At 43.8% G+C, this 17,941-nt stretch overlaps 1 long non-coding RNA gene across 1 annotated transcript in view; it reads left to right on the plus strand.

Moving 5' to 3' along the window:
• The first annotated feature begins 9,158 nt into the window (after positions 1–9,158).
• LOC146866233 (uncharacterized) overlaps positions 9,159–17,941 on the plus strand; it is a 197,626-nt gene continuing 188,843 nt past the window's right edge. Inside the window, exon 1 of the long non-coding RNA XR_014976772.1 lies at positions 9,159–9,271. This is a non-coding gene — a long non-coding RNA (uncharacterized LOC146866233). The remainder of the gene's footprint in view (positions 9,272–17,941) is intronic.

The raw sequence follows: 17,941 nt of genomic DNA on the forward strand, positions 1-17,941 counted from the left end.
GGGTCCCCCCGAAATTGACTTCCAGGGGTACTTTTCCCGTTAGGAGGGTGCTGAAATCTGGAAGGGGGTGCAGAGGGAGGAAGGTCTCGCCTCGGGCACCGACTCAGCCTAAGGGTTTAGACCCTAGGTTGAAGGATCAGTTGAGGGGTCAAGGCCCTAGACTGAGGAGGAAGTGTTGGTCTGAGGGTGCCTCGCAGGGTAGGGTGAGGAACCCCAGAAGGAGAGTTAGGGGGAGGAGAGCCTCGCCCCTGAAGGCTGGTCAGCCTAAGGGTGTGAACCCCAGGAGGAAGGACCAGAGGCAGTTTAGGACTGCAAGGAGGAGGACCGGAGTGGTCAACGGGCACTACAGGCCTGGGGCTACTGCCCCCCACTCCGCGAGATCACCCGGGCCAGAGACATCTGGACGGCCCAGGGGCCAGTCCTGGCCACAACTAGCTAGGGAGCCCCAGTGGGGTGGTTTTGTTGGTCCAGGGAGGTTCGTTAGGGAACCATTGGGTTCCAGAGCGGAAGAGAACTTGCGGGAGCTCCTGCCGTTGCGGGCCGGCGTCCACCTTTTCTCGCCCCAAGCAGGGAAGACCATCAAGGCAATGATCGGTCTACCCTGGCTTTTGGCTGGAAGGGGGTTATGTAGGACTTGGCCCTTTTTCCCTCATTTGTTTTCGTTTTTAGTGTTGAGGCAGATTCAGGGAGCCATTTTACCTACCCCTGAAACTTCTGTCTGAGGGCCTGGAGCACAAAATGGTGGCCACCTGTGACATCACCAGCATCCACTGGAACCTACTAGCACCTTCCAGAACATTCCAGAACCCTGTGACCGTTGGAGGCGGTTTAGAATGTTGGGGAGTTAAGAGAGAGAGTTGGCAGTTGGAGCTGGCAGTTGGCACCTGACTGGTGAGGAGTGAGCAGCAAAAACGTGAAGGAGGAAGGAGTGAAGCAGCAGGGGTGGAAACTTGTGCCTGGAGTGGGGTCCATAAACCCACCCTGGATACTAGTCCCTACTGACGGAGCCCAGCCTAGAGCCCTGTGTGGGAAGAAGTCAGAAAAACCATCCTGAGGACCTGGACAGCAGGAACAGGCCTTAGAAACAAGAGAACAGCAAGATCCTGACCTGGAAGCTGGTTTCCCTGAAGTCCGACGTCGAGTAGCCTAAGACCTGGAGCCCGAGGTGGAGAAGCGGCGCTGACTGGAAAAGCAGACGTCGTACCCGGAGCCGCCAGAGGTCGAGAGAGGGCGCCGTCAGAGGTCGTGAGGAATACCAGAGGTCGAGGAGGAAGTCACCCGAGGTCGAGTGAGCGGCGTCATCGGAGGAGTGAAGTCCGCCCTCCGGAGTCGTCGGAGACCGAGGTGAAGGGTAACGGAGGTCGGGAGTGAGGATCGCACTCCGGAGTCGCCGGAACCTGTGAGAATCGTGCCGGAGGTCGGGAGTGGAGGTCGCACTCCGGAGTCGCCGGAAACCTGTGAGGAGCACCGGAGGTCGGGAGTGAGGATCGCACTCCGGAGCCGCCGGAAGTCGACATCGAGGCAAGGCCGGCCGACGTCATCGAAGCCGAGGTCGCCATCGGACCGGAGCCGCCCGAAGTCGACATCGAGTAAGACTGCCCGACGCCATCGAATCGGAGGCCGAGATCGAACCGAGGCCGCTGACATCGAGACCGGAGCCGCCTGCCGGCGTCGTCAAAGAACTGACATTGTGCCGAGGCCGCCGACATCGAGCTGGAACCGCCTCACGGCATCGACCCGACTCCAGCGGCGTCGGAGCAACAGAAAAAGGGCAGTAAGTGGAGTAGAGGGCGCCTAAGGCCCTGTGGAGACCTGAGAGACTGCTCTAAGGGGCTAGGGAGGTGCTGGAACCAACCTGACTGTGCCAGGGGTGAACTGGGACTAATCTAGAGAAGTTGTGTGGAGAGAGAGAGCCAGGTCTCTGGTATTTTCCCCCTTTATCTACCTCAGTTTAGGCCTCAGCCTTGTCCAAGCCAGGGAGTAGACACCCTCAAGCCTTCCACATCCCCACAAGCTGTGCTTGGGCCAAATCAGCCCTTAGGAATTAAAAGTGATCTGATTCCATGAGTGTCACTGTCAGCTTTTAAGTATTTATTAGGGGCACTGTATTTATTGTATTTAACCTATTTATTGTTCCACTGTATTTATTGGTCCACAGTATTTATTGATGCACAATATTTATTGGTTACAGTATTTATTGCCTCAGAATATTTAATTGCCTGTCTGTATTGCACTTTTATTTATGCCTTCAGTATTTATGATCACCCCTATTTATTGAATCATTAAGCCAGTATTTATTTGTCCTGACCTATCTGAAAAGTTGTATATTGTGATTGTTATTTATTTTATCCAATCAGCAACTAAGAGAAAAAGCAGATAAAGAAAGATATTTTCATAATTTTTACGGTGTAGAGTCGTTTTTGGAACGGATGCACGCATGGTTATTGTTTGGGTATGTTGTATGCTTAGCACGGAGCCTGATTCCTGACCACTCGAGCCAAGCTACCACAGTGTGTCCGGAAGACCACCACCACCCCTTCTAGTGTGGGAGTGGGTTTTCCAACACCACTGTAATATCCTAGTTTTATATCTTTTTCCTTAGGTATACTCTCTTTCTCCCTGCTTTTAATTTATTATCATTTTAGGCACGTTATTATAAATGTTTATATACTCTGTAACCTTTTATGTATAATTATCCTATTATGCAGTTACTATTTTTTTTAGAACATTTGTATGCTTATATTCTGAACATTATTGATTAGTTTATATTTGTAACCCTGTGTTTTCTTATATTCAATAAAAAATATTTGAATAAAAAAAAAAACATTTCCTCTGCACGCCTACCTCGTCACTTAGATGAGAAATTTCATTTCAGTGGCAGAACATGGTGCCTCTAATAAGGTAGACTCCCTCGTTATGTCGGAGTAATGTAAATGCAAGCTAAGCTGTGACCAATTAAACTGCGTCAGTTTGGTTCATTTGAGTGACTAGCACTTGGGTGTTTTCTACTTTCCTCGCACAAGCGCCAATTTCCTCCAGTGTTTCTTAGACATTGTAATGTCACCCTCCAAGCAAAATATTCACCCTCTTTGCAGTCGTGCCCTTTGTTTCGTATGTGCAGAGAGTGATAGAGAATTAAAAGTGTCAGTCCCAAGAATGCTTTCATCTGAGCAGCTTTCGGGGCGGCAGCTGTCTCAAAGGCGGCGCTGCCTGAAGAAATCCCAGGCTATGAATCCTGTTAGAGGATACTTCCCTTCCACCAACGATCCAAACCCTTTCTTACACCTGGCAGAAGAGCGTCTGTGGAGGCATGTGTGTGTGCGTGCGCGCTCAGAGAGATGTGACTGTGAGGTAAGAGGTGTGACTAACTGCAGGGTGAGAGGAGTGACTGCGTGCGAGTGCCAGGTGAGAGTGCTGGGTGAGTGATGTGTCTGTTAATGGAGGCTGTGAGAGATGTGGCTAGTGGCTGTGAATGCAGTACAGTGTGAGAAGTCTGACTGAGTGCAGATTGAGATATGTGGCGCTGTGAGTGTACGGTGAGAGCTGAAGTTGTGATTCCAGCCTGAGAGGTGAGCCCGTCTGAGCGGAGGGTGAATGATGTACCTGTCAGAGCGCCGAGTGAAGTTTGGGCCCATGTGAGTGCAGAGTGACAGCTGAGCCGTGTGAAGGCAGTGTGAAAGGGGGGCCTCTGTGAATGCACTTCAGACCTTGTGAATGCAGGGTGTGCCTCTGTGAGTGCCCTTTGTGATGTGAGCTGATGTTAATGCAGGGTGAGTGGTAAGCCTATGTGAAAGAGGAGTCTGTGTGGATGAAGGGTAAGAGGCGTACCTATGTTAGTGCATGGTGAAAGGTGAGTGTGTGACAGTGCATGGTGAGAGGTGAGCCTATGTGAGTGCATGGTGAGATCTGAGCTCTTGTAAATGCATGGACGCCAAGGAGAATGCAGGGGGATATTTGAGCCCCTGCAAATGCACAATGAGAGATAAACCTTGGTGAGTGCACGGGGGATGATATTCCCATGTGAGTGCACAAGGAGGGGTGAGTCTCTGTGAGTGAGTAGCGGTCTACCCGTGTGAGTGCAGGGTGAGAGGGATGCCAATGTGAGCAGAGTGAGTGATGTCAGTGTGTGTGTGTGAGTGTGCGTGTGTGTGTGCGTGTGTGTGTGTGTGTGTGTGTGTGTGTGTGTGTGTGTGTGTGTGTGTGTGTGCAAGGTGAGTGGTGTGCCTGTGTGAGTGAAAAGTGGGAGGCGTCTGTAATGAATCCAATATAGATGAATTGATGTTGAAGTTCTTTATTAGCAACCTCGTACAGCTCAGGCAAAGAGATGAAGACACGTCCTCAGCTACACTCCAACTGAACGCCCCGTGTTCCACCCACCACATCCAGAACACAGAACGAAGAACACTCAGTACATATAACTCTATTAAAGAGATATCACTGCACATCCCCTTTCTTTATCTATGCAAAACCCTTATCCTCTCTATATAAATAATGAGAAAAAAAAGAAAAAAAAGAAATTTAAAAAAAACACATGCTAACTATACATATGTAATACAAACATAATCTTTGAGTTTCTCAGGTTTGAACATTTTCCTCCCAAAACTGCTTGTTTTTTCTACGCAATTTTGGTTTGTACTTGAATTAAAATTACTGAAATCAGGAGTATGACAAAGCTCATTGCCAGTGGAACAAGTTTCCTCATCTGGAACGTTTACATTGGATGTGTTACTAAAATTGATCCACCAGTACTTGTCATAACTGGAATCAGAACTGGTAGGATGATTTTCATTTGCGCCATCATGTTTTTTGACAATGGCCAGTTTACTCATGTGGTAGATGGATCCATCTTCTAGTTGGACTGTATTTCTGTTAACTTTAGCAATTCTTTTTGGTTCGCTAAATCTATTTTCACCTTTCACAATCTTCCTACTAGATTTCACTCTTACCCATTGTCCCACCTGAATATTGACATCCTTAACTCCATGTTTGTTATCAAAATATATCTTATTCTTTTGCTGAGATTTACTCATACAATCTTTAATTTCATCAATGTCCCAATCTACTTTCCCTCCTTTGTTCATCCAACCAGGATTAACTTTGGAGTGGGGAATTCTGCCTCTCATGATAGCAAAAGGACTATTGCCAATTGAATCATGTATGGTAGTTCTGTGGCTCCATAACATTTTCATCATTTCTGTATTTATATCTTTCTTACTATTCATGGAAAGCTGTACAATACCTTTAATAACTCTATTCATCCTCTCTACAACAGCATTACCCCTTGGATGGTATAAGGCAGTGAACTTTTGTTCAATTCCAGCATATTCCATAAATCTTTTCATTTCTAAGGACTTAAACTGCACACCGTTGTCCGTAAGTAATGATTTAGGGAATCCTTCTTTTAAAAAAGATATTTTCAAGAAATTTGATAACAGAGTTAGTATCTATCTTTGTAACAATTTCAAGCTCAACCCATTTTGAAAACAAATCCATCAAAACAATAATGTACTTTTGTGAGCCATCATTCCATACTAAAGGTCCCATGAAATCCAAAGCTAAATCCTCCCAAGGTAAACTGGGACAAACTAAGGGACTTGATGGAGGATTCAAAGTCTTTTGGGATTTATCAGCTGAAACACATTCTACACAAGATCTGACAAAGCGTTCTGTTTCAATGTCAACTTTAGGCCACCAATATAAAGATTTAACCTTTCGTTTGGTAAGTGCAATACCAGGATGACCCTCATGACAAAGAGCAAGAATTTTATTTCTTATAATGGAAGGTGGAATTATTTTTTCCCCACTTACTAAAAATATTCCTCCAATGCCAAGTTCATTTCTTACTTCCCAGAATGCTTTGAGTTCACACAGGAAATCATGTTTGTTGCACTCTAACCAACCCTGTTATTCACTTGTGCCTCAACCCATTCTTTTTCTTGTAAACCATGGGATTTCTCATCAGTGAAAATTCTGGCAACACAAACATCATTCCACGAACTGGAATCAATCTCAATGAGAGGTAAAGATAATCTACTTAAGAAATCAGCTGTAACATTCATTTTGCCAGGGACATACTGCACTTTATAAATGAAATCTTGTAATCGCATGGAAAGTCTTGCAATCCTGGCTGAAGCCCTGGATAATCCTTCAGTTGTCAGTACCTTAGTTAAAGGTTTATGATCTGTTTTAATAGTAAATTCTCTTCCCCAAATAAACTTTCTGAAATGCTCCAAAGCCCATACACACGCCAAAGTTTCTCTTTCTATGACTGAGTACTTTTCCTCCGTGGGTGATAAAGACCTCGAAGCAAAAGCTATGACATGCTCACCACCACAATCATTGCTTTGGGAGAGAACTGCGCCTAATCCTTTGCCAGTGGCATCAGTGGTTACAAAGGTTGGAGCAGAAGGGTTAAATCCTTTTAATGTGGGAGCTTTAATAATAGCAGACTTGATGTTCAAAAAGGACAACTGACATTTGTCAGACCACTCAAATTTACTCTTGTTTTTAAGTAAAGCACGCATGTCATGTGTTTTATCTGCAAATTTTTCCACAAATTTAGAATAATACTCCGCTAGGCCTAAAAATGAGCGGAGTTCGTCTTTGTTAGACGGTGGCGGAGCTTTGGATATGGCTTCAACAAGTTTACTTTTGGGTTTAATGCCATCTCGACATATGACATGACCCAAATAGGTTACACTCGATTCAGCAAATTTGCACTTACTAATCTCACCTGTTAAACCCTTATCCTGAAGTACTTGAAGGACATTCCTTAAGGTTTCGTCATGGTGTTTTTTTGATTTCCCTATGATTAGTATGTCATCTTGAAAGAAAACTACATTTTGCATGTGACCTAACAACTGTGTCATGAGTCTTTGAAAAACAGCCGCTGCTGATGCTAATCCAAACGGCATACGGCGGAATTGGAAGCATCCAAAAGGGGTACAAAAAGCTGTCAAATGTTTGCAATTAGGATCTAACTTGATTTGATGGTAAGCTGATGGCAAATCTAATGTGGAAAACCATTTGGCATCCCTGGTTAAAAATAACATTACATCTATGCGGGGTAACGGAAACTGATCCACAACAATGTTGTTGTTCAAACCTCTTAAGTCTACACATAATCGAACCTTACCATTGGCCCGTCTTGCGACAACCAACGGAGAAATCCATTCGGAAGATTCTATAGGTTCAATGATATGAGCACTCAATAATTTATCTAATTCCTGTTTTACCTCATCCCGCACAATGAACGGAATGCTCTGTGTTTTATGAATCTTGGGAATGGCCTCCTTTTTTAGTTTTATATAATGTGAAAATCCTTTTAACTTCCCTACTTTATTGCTAAAAACAGATGTGAATTCTTCAAGTACCCATTTTTTTGTATCTTTCGAATCACAAGCCACTAAGACTTGTTCCAGACTGTTAGGATTTAAAATTATATCTAGCTTACGTTGGTCCTTCCATCCTAAGACAGAAGGTCCGTCCTTAGCTACATATAATTTACACAACGCAGATCTGCCTTTGAATCTGAAGACTAACTCTCTGAACCCAATAATGTCGATCTTCTCACCAGTATAACTCTCCGGGTTAATATCAGATGATTCTAAATGACTACCTATAACCGAACAAAAATGGTGTGCCCATACATTCTCAGCTATAATCGTGTAAGGAGAACCAGAGTCCGCTGCTACTTGTAAAGAAACACCACCAAAGGACACCCAGCATAAAGGTTTACTACCCCCTGTTTCATCCACTATTTTCAGTATTTTCTTCTTTTTATCACATTTAGGTTTGATGTCATTGTCACTAACGTCTGAGGAAGATTCCTCTGTATCACTCTCCTTCACACAAGCAACCTTCTTGTTACTTTTGTACATTTTACGCCTACAAGCTTTAGCAAAATGGCCCATTAACCCGCACTCTAAACATTTGGCAGTACGTGCAGGACACTTGTAGTACTGTGCTGAATGTGAGGTGCTGCCACAACGATAGCAAAAATATTGCTGTCGCTTACTTCTATTCGAGTTTTCATTTTTTTTAAATCATTTTTATCGACCTTCTTTTTGTGTGTCTGAGCAACTTTGTTCCGACTGTCAGAAATCCTATTAACAGAATCGCTACTCTCCTTCTTTTCAGAAGAAAGAGTAACTTTCGCACAACGCTCTGACAATTCTGCTTTTTTGACAATAGTAACAATTTCTTTTAAGCTTGCATCACCCTCCACCCATAATCTATCTTGTATAGCCTTGTTTTGTGCATACATAACTATTTGATCTCTAATGAGGTCTTCATTGAGATTACCAAATTTACATGTAATTGACAGTTTGCGTAAGGCAGATACATAATCTTCGACGGACTCATGCTTTTCTTGTTTCCTCTGGAAAAAGGCGTGACGCATAACAGCAACACACACAATAGGTGAGTAGTGTTCATCTAAATCCAATAAGGCGGCTTTAAATACATCAATATGCCCTGATCTTTCCTTTTGTTGTATTCCTCCAAAAACACGTAATCCTTGAGGACCCAAGCAGTACATTAAAAGTCTTTTTTTTCTTTCAGGCGAATAAGTTCCGCTACAATCTTCGAGATTAGCGATATAATTTAAGAAATATTCTTTCCACTCACTCCACTTAACTGTAGGTTCTCCTGGAGAGGATAGAAATTCCTTAGGTGTTGAAAGATGTAGAGCAGATTCGCTGTGTTAGACTACCTCTCTATGAGAGGATGCTGTTGGGGTGGTCATTCTTGATGAGGAAGAAAATTCGAGGCAACACGGGAAGGATTGGTGCTTTACCTTCTTTTTTTTTTTTAACGCAATATATCTTTAATAAGAATGCTTCCTTTCTTTTTTTTTTATATTATTCCACTTTTTTAAATTTTTATTTATTTATAAATAAATAAATTTTAAAAAACGGAAAAACGCTTCAAAATTACTCTTTACCTTAGAGCAGGAGTGCTTTGTGCTATACGGTGAGGTTCCTCTCACCTTGAGGTGCAGGAAAATATGAGCGCTTCCAATCCGGCGAAGTTCCTTAGTTCCGTGGCTGAAAACAACCTAAATGAGCCGACTAGTGTTCAAAATGGCGTCACGTCAGGGTCATGACCAACGCGATGACGTTAACGCGCTGGAACACGTACCCTAGTGACGCGAGGAACTCCGATGAGATGGCAGCTCGTGGTGAAGGCAGCTCGAGGCTCTGCAGAATTGAAAAAACAACAAGGCACGAGCGCTCCGAACTGCCGTCAGTCAAACGTACGACGTTCACAGGTACCCTTTTGTCTCTATTTTTTTTTATCGTACCTTTAAGTACACGAACGTCCGCTCAACGAATCCGGCGGGACGGCACTTTAAAACAACCAGTAGTCCTGAATGAGGTTCTTCCAAAATAACTCCTTTTGCGTGGATCCTTTCGAGGTTGCCAGAATCGTCGCCAATTTGTAATGAATCCAATATAGATGAATTGATGTTGAAGTTCTTTAGCAACCTCGTACAGCTCAGGCAAAGAGATGAAGACACGTCCTCAGCTACACTCCAACTGAACGCCCCGTGTTCCACCCACCACATCCAGAACACAGAACGAAGAACACTCAGTACATATAACTCTATTAAAGAGATATCACTACAGCGTCCTCACTTAAGTAGTGGGTGAGTCATGTGAGTTCAGGGGGAGTGTGTAACTGTGTGAATGCAGGGTGAGAGGCACGTCTGTCTGAATGCCTGAGGAGGGGCTGGTTGAATGCAAAGTGAGAGACATACCTGTGTGTAATGGAGTAGCCAGAAAATTAGAATATCCTACAACTTCTCAGATGACACCAAGCAAGCGCAGCAAGTGAGTCCAAAATACCCTAGGAGTGCTTCTCTGTCTCTTCCATCCAAGCATCTATGCATTCATCCTTTCAATCTGCCATCCACTTTCTGCTATCAATCATTTCACTTGTATATTCTGTCAACCATTCATTATTTCATACAACTTTCAATTGTTCACCATTCCATCCATTGGTCATTGTATCCATCCCTCCTCTAAGATTTTCATTTACTCTACCATCCTTTCACCCTTCCTCAGATTTCCATTTACTCTGCCATCCATCCATCCTCTGAAATTTCCCTTTACTCTGTCATCCTTTCATCTACCCATCTATCTATCCTCTCACTTACTTATTCTCTCACATAGCATAACATATATATTTGTAAAGCTCGCGTATCTTGGCGTTAAATATCAGATGTTTATTGTTACCCAACTCAATGGTATTCATTTTATCGACCCCAGAATGATGAAAGGCTGGGTGGACCCGCCGGGATTTGAATCTGGGACTATAAGGTCAAACACAAGCCCCTACAGTTGACACTTTAATCCAATGAGCCACCAGACCCACTCATTCAACTCTCACCAGTGACATAACAATATCCCTCGCACACCCAGCGATGCAGGGAGACCCAAGCTCCAGAGGGCCGCCTGTATCACTGTGCATGAGTGGCTGCCCCTGGCATGAGAGCTCCTGAATGGGTCCAGAGCATGGGGGCCCCTCCATGTACTTTGCAGGGGGGCCCCCTCAAGTTTTGTTACGCCACTGGTAGCGGCCTAAACTATCTATAGCAGCTAGCTGCACGTGGCGCCCCCTTCTCCCCCAAGCATCTAAGATTAAGATATACTGCAAGATAAACTGCAAGGTCAGTTAGAAGAAAAATGGCGAAAGCCACTTAAGATACAGCGCTCAACACTTATTGCCAATGATGTACATGTATACCAACCTGTCGATACTTTGTGAGAGAATACCCTTTTTGAAAAAGTGTTTGTTTGCTAGCATGTTCATAGGCCTGGGCCTTCTATCAAATGTGTTCCACACTTCGAATATAATGTGGCTCCCAGCCAGAGTGCCCTAACTAATTTAGGATTGCTTGAATGAATCCATGATTTACATGTAACTCGCGGTACCTTTGCCTATTTACCAGAGATAGGTAACCCGGCCCCATCAAATGTTGTGAGCGGGATCTGAGGTAACAGGTATAGCAAACTTCATAAATTAACACATTTTTAACATTATATGTCTGTGTCTATATGTGTATGTGGGTAGGTGTGTGTGTGTACATAGATATGTGTGTAAATTATCTACTGGCGGTCGCCAGTAGATAGTTATAGTTAGGACCCTGTTTCCATAGGAAATCCGCAACATTCTATTTGGAATAACTTTGGCGCCGGTCGACGAATCCTCGCGAAATTTTCAAAATAGGTGGGGCGCTACGCTCCGCTCCTACCCTGAAAGTCTCGGGGGGATTCGTCAAGCGGGGGCTGAGAAAAAAGGGGGGTCCCAAAACGCGTTTTTCCCATGCATTTTTCCATAGGACCTTTAGACACAGCTACAGCCCGAACGGCTGAACAGAGTTACTTGAAATTTGGCAGAGAGGTAGTCCTCAGGTCAAGGAAGTGCCTTTTGTAGGTCTGGTGTAAATCTGTTCAGTAGTTCCTGAGAAAATAGCATTTAAATCAATATATATATCTGAGCCAGCTTACAGTGCGCTTACCGTGCGCTTACGGTAAGCTTACCGTACGCGTACGGTGCCGTGCGCGAGCGCGATTCTGATTGGCTGTTAGACCTTAGTAAACATTCGAATCGTTCGAAACCAGGAAGCAGCGGCCGCCATTTTCTCTCTCGCACTCTGAGGGGGGGAGGAAAAACAAAGGCAAAAAAATGTAAAGGGACTATTTAGACAGCTCCTAACCACCTAGCCTTGGTGAATGTGTCCCCAAAGAACCCCCAAGGCCAAAAATTCATTTTTAATTTTTTTTGAAAAATCGCCGATTACGCTTACCGTACGCGTACGGTAAAAATTATTTTTTAAAAAAAAATTATCCACACTCTCCCCACCCCATGTGCAAATGGTTCCCGAAGGGTAACATTTGTGCATGGCATACTATCCGTAAAAGAAAATTTAAATGCTTACCTTTCACAACGAAGCGCATAATATGTCCTCCATGTGCGCACGTGGCCCATCCAGCGTAATGTGGGCACGCGGTGCGCGTAGCGCACCACGTGCCCACCGTGCGTGCATGGCACTAACTGCGTAAAGTGGGCGTGCGGTGCGCGAAGCGCACCGCGTGCTCACTGTGCGCGCACGGTGCGCGAAGCGCACCTTGCACGCACGGAACGAACTGCGTTAAGTGGGCGCGCACGCCACGAATGGCGTAAAGTAACTTAGCATTTAAAAAACCGTACAAATTCACTGAAAAAACCATAGGTTTCACACACATTATAGTTAGGAATTAGCATTTAAAAAACCTTGCAAATTCACTGAAAAAACCATAGGTTTCACACATGTTATAGTTAGCTGGACATTTTACTGATAAAAAACCAATGAAATTCCCCCGTTATAGTTAGTGCAGGCAACTATAACTCACGCGACCGCAATCCTCTGCTGATGCTAATACTGTATTTAGACAATTATTTGCCCATGTCTTCTTCCATTAAATTTTAGCTATACATATATTACAAATATTTTTTTTTCATGAAGACACATATGTCCTCAGCAGAGGATTGCGGTCGCGTGAGTTATAGTTGCCTGCACTAACTATAACGGGGGAATTTCATTGGTTTTTTATCAGTAAAATGTCCAGCTAACTATAACATGTGTGAAACCTATGGTTTTTTCAGTGAATATATATATGTATACACACACACACACACGCGAGAGAGAGAAGAGAATATGCTTGTTGTAAGCCTCGGTTGTGAGAAAAATAACTGCAATACGTACAGGAATAAAATAATATGAAATGAGATGTACAATACCCATACCCCCAACAGTCATCCAGAGCCCCATGGAACGATATGTATTTTACCTTATGAAATCCTCCTTGGCCTCTCGGTTTCGTTCTTTATGAAGCAGGGACTCCGGTATGAGGTGTGCCTGAGCTCCTGGCTCACATACTTTTCAGCAGAAATAAGGAGACATCATTTTAAGGGCACCTTTTCAGTTGTCCCAGCCCTTCCAATGGTAACTATGCCCACAAGTCCCTGGTCAAAGGTCTGTTGAGAACCATCACGTGACATGGCCGCTTCCTCATAATTGCAGTGACACTGAGGAGCTATGACACAACAATGCAGACTCTTCAGAATTGGAAGTCATAATACACATCTATGAAAACATTTTGTGCCACGGGATGCATGCGTATTTAATTTCTTTCTATGCTTTGGATCCTGAAACAAGGAGTATTTCCCTACAATGTATAACGAGCCATAACTTTGAATGTTTTTTTGTGATAACACATCAGGGAGTTTCTATTCACCTTTCCGCAAATTCTTTCCAGCAGAACTGTCGAGATCTAACATTTCATACCAGTAGAAAAGATGCTTGGGGCATATTCCTCGAGAAAGCCGTTTTGAGTCAAACAAGCAGAAGCAGTGAATATGAAAGATTTTTCTAAAAACCCCTACCTTTTTTTTTTCGATCTGGCCTCCAGACAGCTTTCACTCCACAAAAAGGCTCATGCAATAAAAAAAACATACAAAACTTCATACTTATGTACAAACATAGTTGAGTGCAGTAAAGATGATCAACACCATTCCGAGAGATTTTTTTTATTCAGTGTATGGCTATAACTCACACCAAACACATTCTCATACATGATCCCCTACTTCAACTGAGAGGGGATATAAGCAAAAGCTTAGGAGGTTTGAAGCATACTAATGTGTATGTAAGTTCATATATTTTGTATTATTTCTTTTGTATTATGCATTTTTTTGTATGGGCTCTCATCCTTCCACCACGAGCTCTGATTTTATTGCTATTCTAGAATTGGAATGTAGTAGCAATTCCTTTGGTCATTTGGAGGCAGGTGCTTGTGGTGGAAGGATCACTTGCTTTTGTCAGGTTCCCAAAAAAAATCAGTATACTTATCGCTTCATGCCATGAATTTCTAATTCAAATGTGGCATTGAGCTGTGTTTGCAGCGATCTGGACAGCAAGCCCTCGTTGTCTGCTTGACCCTACCATTCAACGTCACATTATAAAGAAGAAGAAACTTCTTCTAACAACCAAGTGGTGGCTTGAAGTGAAAATGGTATGTAGCTGTAGGGAAGTATTGAGAGGCATTTTTTCCACAGCACAGTGAGCTGGGTGCTAGTGCAGGGTGGCTTCATTTGACTTACCAACTGTCATGGAACGTTGTTGCAACGGTCACCAGTGCAAAGCGTCTGGTAATGGCTTGTGTTGCATATTTGTGACGTATTGCCAGTCATTACGTTATACTAGGTTATGGAGCATGACCTAAGGGGTCAGTTGAACAAACAAGATGGCTGACAAGACGTGCTAGCAGGGAGTTCCCCAGCACTCCACCATAATCCGGTTTCATCCTGCTGACCCCTGCCGGAATAACTCTCAGATTCTTTGTCTGTACTCCTGCCTGGTGAAGGGGAGTAAACAGCCTCTCATCCAGAGGGTGGAGACCGCAAACCCGACTGCACCTAATTAAAGCTGAAAAATGACATTTATCTAAAAGTAAGTGTAAGAGTAGCGAAGGCACTCCTTCCCTTAGTTAATATTTAAGTTTTTGCTTAGAATGCCGAGTGAATGCATGCAAACTAGCGCTGTTAATCGTCCCCACATAGCTTATCATTAATGATAATACTAAGGGTGCGATACTCTGCACACCCAGCTGCTGCACTGCTAAAGTAGGAAACCATTCCCAGAACATGAACCATATCTTCCAAAGTAAACCACAGTAATCCATAGTGAACCAAATAGTAAGTCATTATAAAGTAATCCTTATATGGAATGCTTGTGGAATCACCCCGGAGAAGCTCGGTTTAAACAGAAAACTATTCCTGCATTTCCAAATGTCTGCTGTTGCCAATCCAGGCTTTTACATAGACACGTGCTGTCAACCATCTTCCTCAGCAGACACTTTTAAAACCCAATGCATTTCGAACCTTCAATGGTTCTTCGTCAGGGGTCACTGTAATAAATCAAAGAAAATTGCTTAACCAACCCTTCGAAAACAAAAGCTTGCTCAGTGCCTTGTGACTGACGGTAACAGCCAAAATTGCTTCCCCAATTAGTCCTCCCACCAAACCTCCTTAACACCCCTTGAACATTCCCAAACAGAAAAATGAAAATAAATAGTCAAAAAACAACAGGACTACAAATAACCATCACCTTGCAACCATAAAGGACAACAGACAGTGCACACTTACTATGTAATCGTTCACGCATTCATGCCTTCCTTTGTGTTTCAAAAAATCATCACCTATCTCCCTCCCGCCTCGTGCGTTCTTAAAGACTGCTAACACACATTTACACACATTTACCCAATAAACTACGTCTCTCTTCTGTTGGAGACTGGGAATTTAAGGCAAATGTCATTGTTACTTCAACACAATTCTGCCCCTTCTGCATTAAGACTCCACCTAAACCTTTCAAGCTTGCATCAATAGTCACAAAAAAATAGAAAATCCTGTGAATGCAAGAGCAATAGCAATGGCTTCTTTGACAAAACCACAATCTCCTTGGTACATTTCTTTCCATTAAAATCTTGTCTTATTTTAAAGGTGTTGTCTTCCGCAAAATTACACACATATCTAGAATAAAATTAGTCTAGACACAAAAAATATCTCACGTTATCCTTGCTTGGCTGCCCAACGGCTTCCCAGCGCTGCGGAGAGAGTGACAGATCAGTGTGGAGTGGCAATCACGTAAAGAACCATGTTTTGAGTTTCTTCCTGAAGCTATGCAGGTCTTTCAGAAGTCTCAATTCAATGGTCATTGAGTTCCAAAGTTTTGGGACCAGATGTGTGAAGGATCTCCCTACCCATCTGGCTCTTTTTATCCTAGTTGAGCTCATTAGAGAATCAAACGAGGACCTGAGGGACCTGCTGGGTACATAATGGGAGACGAGAGACCGTAACAGGACTGGACCCCTGCCATGCATGGCTTTGTGGGCTAGACAAAGTACCTTAAACTTGACCCTGGATTGGATAGGGAGCCAGTGTAGTTTGCTCAAAGAGGCTTTCACTGACTCCTGCTTGGGAATTTTTAGTATAATTCTGGCTGCCGCATTTTGAACAACCTGTTGACTACATATTTTGGGTCCCTAGGTACAATGAGTTACCGTAGTCCAATCTGGAAACCACTAGTGCCTGAATCACCGTTCTGCGCGCCTGATCTGGGAGAAGCTCTATGATCTTATGAATCAAGCGAAGACTGCCAAAGCAGGTGGCTGAAAGTTTTTTAGCTTGGGTATCCATAGAAAGATTCTGGTCAATCCACATCCCCGTGTTCTTGATGCAAGGCTTCGGTGCGGGGGGCACCCCAGTTGTCTGACCAGCAGATCCTTTCCCAACGGTCAGTGCAGTTACCCAGGAACATTAGCTCAGTTTTCTCCCCAGTGAATTTTAAACTGCAGTTGGCCATCCATTTAGCGTTTTTTTTTCATGAATGGGACTAGCTGCAGTTGATTAGAGTTGGTAGCATCAGACACTGATATCACCAATTGTCTATCATCGGCATAAGACACAATTGACAGTCTAAACTCCTCTACAATTTGTGCCAGAGGACTCATATAAATGTTGAACAAGGTGGGACTGAGTGCCGATCCCTGAAGGACTCCGTATGGGGCATTGAACGTGTCCGAAAAGAAGCCTGATTCCATGCATTGGAAGGTTCTTTCACTTATAGAGGAAGACAGCCATGGATGGCCTTATCCTGAATCCCGATCTCTCGTAGTCTATGTATCAAGATACTGTGGTCAACAGTATCAAAAGCTGCACTTAAATCATGAAGAAGGATGGCAGCAGTACCCACTTGGTCCAGTATTATTTTAAGTTTCTCAGTAACTAGGAGGAGAGCGGATTTCGTGCTGTATTCAGGGCGGAACCCCATCTGGATTTGATGCGGAATATGAATCTCCTCTAGGAATTGTGAGATTATGCCATTAACGTGTTTCTGAATGACTTTGCCTAGAATGGGGAGCAATGAGATGGGCGGTGGTTCCACAATGAGGTAGGATCGAGGAGGGGTTTCTTGAGCAAGGGCTTTACAATTGCGTGCTTCCATTTGTTTCACACTATCCCAGAGCTCAGGGATAACAAAATGAGATCTGCCATTGTGGACAAAACAGGCTCCCATCCTTGGATAAGAATGTGATGGGGGACAGGGTCGAGAGGTTAGCCTGATCTGATGTTCTGTAGGCTTAGACCCAGCTGTTCCGCACTTAAGGCCAGAAAGGAGTCAAGGGTTGGGGCGATTAAAAGGGGAGATAGGTCTGGAATATAGTGCTATCAGAGATTTCCAGCATGACTTCAAAGTCAATCAAGGGGTTCAAGTGCAGTGAGTTGTAGATTAATTCCACTTTATTCTTAAAGAAGGTGACAAACTCATTGGATCTCTCTTCAGAGGATTGTGGGGATGATGATCTCTGTTCTATGGTAGTAAGGGACTTTACGATTTTGAAAAGCTCTTTGGGGGAGTTGGCGGCTATATTGATCCTTTTGCATTGTATTGTGACTGAGCTTCCTTAATATCATTGTGATATTGTCTGATCGCGTTTTTGTACAGTGCCTTAAGTTCGGGGCATAAGTCTTCCTCCAGTTCCTTTCTAGTCTCTTACATATTTTCTTTTGGGATGTTAAGTGGCAGTTGAACCAGGGTGCTCTTCTGGGATGAAATTGAGTTTTCATATTAGGAATCCTAAAGCATTTTTCCACTGAGTCCTTGATCCAGTCTGCCCAGCATAAGTGGGCCTCGTTGGGATCATCTTTTAGAAATGATGTGTCAGACTTTAGGAAGTTGATCCATTTCTCTGAAACGACCCTCGGCCACTTCCTGCCCGACCTTAAGTCACCACCCGACCTAGTCTGCCTAGGTGGTTTAGTGTAAAGGAAGGGGATAAAGTGGTGGTTGGACCATAGGACTGGGACCGGGCTGAAAACCTGGATCTTAGGGTCATTT

This window comes from Triturus cristatus, chromosome 2_1, assembly GCF_964204655.1.
Source record: "Triturus cristatus chromosome 2_1, aTriCri1.1, whole genome shotgun sequence".
Taxonomy (NCBI): Eukaryota; Metazoa; Chordata; class Amphibia; order Caudata; family Salamandridae; genus Triturus; species Triturus cristatus.